This window comes from Humulus lupulus, chromosome 1 (genome assembly GCF_963169125.1).
Source record: "Humulus lupulus chromosome 1, drHumLupu1.1, whole genome shotgun sequence".
NCBI lineage: Eukaryota > Viridiplantae > Streptophyta > Magnoliopsida > Rosales > Cannabaceae > Humulus > Humulus lupulus.
In genome coordinates this window covers 236,204,948-236,207,788 of record NC_084793.1, presented here as the reverse complement: position 1 = coordinate 236,207,788, position 2,841 = coordinate 236,204,948, and the positions used below count along the sequence as shown (strand labels likewise).

At 33.2% G+C, this 2,841-nt stretch overlaps 1 long non-coding RNA gene across 1 annotated transcript; it reads left to right on the top strand.

The window, feature by feature from the left end:
- Positions 1-698: 698 nt before the first annotated feature.
- LOC133804450 (uncharacterized) lies at positions 699-1,522 on the top strand. The gene is made up of 3 exons (XR_009878484.1): positions 699-864; positions 946-996; positions 1,092-1,522. It is a non-coding gene; the product is annotated as an uncharacterized LOC133804450 (long non-coding RNA).
- Positions 1,523-2,841: the final 1,319 nt, after the last annotated feature.

Genomic DNA, 2,841 nt, shown 5'->3' with positions numbered 1-2,841 from the left:
TGAAATATTTGGTAGAAATTGTGTAAATATAATTGTTAATTATTTTATTTATTTATTAATTTAATTTGTGAATAAAATGAGTTTTGATTGAATGCACCAACATGCATGGTAGGTAGAGATGCACCTTAGCAATTTGAGTGTGTGCATGTGCATGGTTGCATAGTGTGTATGCAATAGTTTTCTAGACATTAGTTTCCTTTTATTGGTTTATTTTTCTTTAATTAAGGGATTTAAAAATAAAATAAAAAGAAGGAGAAATAAAGAGAGAAGGCTCTAGAAGGCTTGTGTTCACACAAAAAAAAATTTGGGAAACAAATGATGAGAAGGGATAGAGTTGTCATTTTTGAATTCTCGTAACCCTAGAGCTAGCCTCAGTAAAATGGGTATAACTTAGGTTGCGAATATCCAATTTAAACAAAACTGGTACTGTTAGAAAGATAATGAAATTATCTTCATTGTTTGTGAATAGAATTTTTCCTAAAACATAACAGAAACGGGTCAAAACCCAGATCCAAGTCGAAGGACCCTAGAGTTACGAGAATAGCATAATTTCCTTTATTAGCCATGGATAGCCAAGGAAGACAAGAGAGGAATTAGTGTGCTGTCAATTATTAAATGGATTGATTGGTTGAGTATAATTCTTAATTGATTTATATGTTTGGTTTAGGGAAAATAAAGGAAAATGATAATTACCTTTTCCTTAGCTAGGTTTTGGTGATTGGGGCATTTAAATAGAAAATAAGAAAGAGCTTGAAGGCTCATTTGGCTTGGTGGCTGCCGTGTGCTTAGAGAGAAGGGAGAGAAGAAGAACATGAAGGAGAAGAGAAGGAGAAGAAAGAAGAGGCCAAGGCTAGGGATCCTAAGGTATGGGTTAAGGTTCATGGCATTACATTTTGTTTCCTCTACATCTTGATTCTAAGCAAGGCAAAACGATGGTGATGATAGGTTTGGATTTTGTTGCAAGAGGATTGGAGGCTAGGGTTCTAAATATCTAGGGTAAGTATTTGGGTTCATAGTGATGTTAATTTCTACCTCTTCTTGAATCTAAGATCATTTTTTTTCTTTTCTTTATGTGGGTTTCGAAACCCTAGGCTTGAACAAGTGGTGGCCATAGTTTGGGTTCTTGTCACTATTGTGTCCTTGAGTTCTAGCAAGAGAGGTAATGATAACCTTTTTGTCTTATGGTTGTTGTTCTTATCTTTTGGTTATTGTTGTTTTGAGAATATTGTTTATGAATGATGGTATATTGTTTTGTTCTCTTTTGATTTGTTGGTTGATTGATATTATGGATTTTGGGTTGAAGGGTTGTTTTGTTTGATGCATGAAGGGTTTGGCCTTGGGTGTGTGGTGTATATAGGCAAGCATGAATAGAAATTTTTGGTTATACATGAAATAAAAAAAATCTTATGGTTATGTTTTCATGGTTGTTTTGAATCAAATGGTTTATGTAATAAGATTGCAAGGATGGTAATGGATACATGCTAGGGTATGAGTTTTGGATTTCTTGATTGAGGCTTGAAGGTTTCGGCTTGAGAAGCATGAATTAAAAATGAATTTTATGATGAATTATGCTTGCTAATTTTTTATGTATAATTGGTGAGTAAATTGGTAAGACAATGATTTGCATGCATAATTTGATGTCTCTAATGAAATATTGATTTTATGTAAATAAAATGGTGTTTTATTTCACATTTAAAATGTCATTTTACTCAATTAATACCTACATTTTTTTATATATATTTTATGAAGAAAATATAGTTTTTAATCAAAGTTTATGATTTTTGAGTGATTAAATAGTTGTTGGAAGTTTTGATTAAAAATAAGAAATGTCCATTAAATGAAATAAATAATGTGAGTATATTGAATAAGTTATTTCCCTAAGTTATGTATATGTTAAATTGATATTTTTAAAATGTAACCATGAATTTTCACATTATTATTAAGTGCAGTTTTTCTTTATTTTTAATAAAAAAAATGTTTGGGTTTAAATTCACTTATGATTTTTAAACAAAATAACTAGTTGCTGAAAGTTTATGTTATTGAGTTAAATATAATTATTTTGTTTAAAAGTAATGGGTTTACACTTACATAAATTAAGTCTTAAATTATACATGTAACACCCTGCTAATTAGGGTCCGTTACCCTGTGTGTTTAAAATTAGTGTTGGATTTGCTAAACGAGTCATTTGGACTAAACATGTGATTAAGCCACTAAGGGTTCAAGTATTTAAAATTTTGGTCAAGTCATAAACATTTTCATTAAACAAAAACTTTGGTCTTTACATGGGATCCCAAAATACAAGTTTAAAAGTCGGTTACAATTCCAAGTTTACAAAATAAGTCGACTTAGGCAGCAAAACTGGATCCAACCCTAGCTTCCTTGAAATCTCTCGGCTGTGGTGGTCGAGCAAAATGCATATGTACACGTCACTGCTATCGCTCTCCAACTCATGTCTGGCCAAGTTTCTCCTTACCCTTACCTGCACCACAAAGCACCCGTGAGCCAAAAGACTTAGCAAGAAAACATATTCACACAATTCACGGAATAATACAACAGGCTTAGCAGTAATAATTGGAACTAAGCATAAACAATATTCAGATTAGCAACCATAGGTTGTACAAGTATGTGTTTCACTCCCTTTTTATTCTTATGGCATCCGAGCCGTTCAAGTGCTTGGTGCACTCCTAAGGTGGCTCAGCCATAGCGGCCTGCGCTCAACGCACGTAATGCTGGTCTCAGCTCATAAGCCGAGTCTTGTAGATCCTCGACTTATAAGTCGAGCCTCAAAGACCCTTGACTTATAAGTCGAGCCTCGAAGACCCTCGACTTATAAGTCGAGCC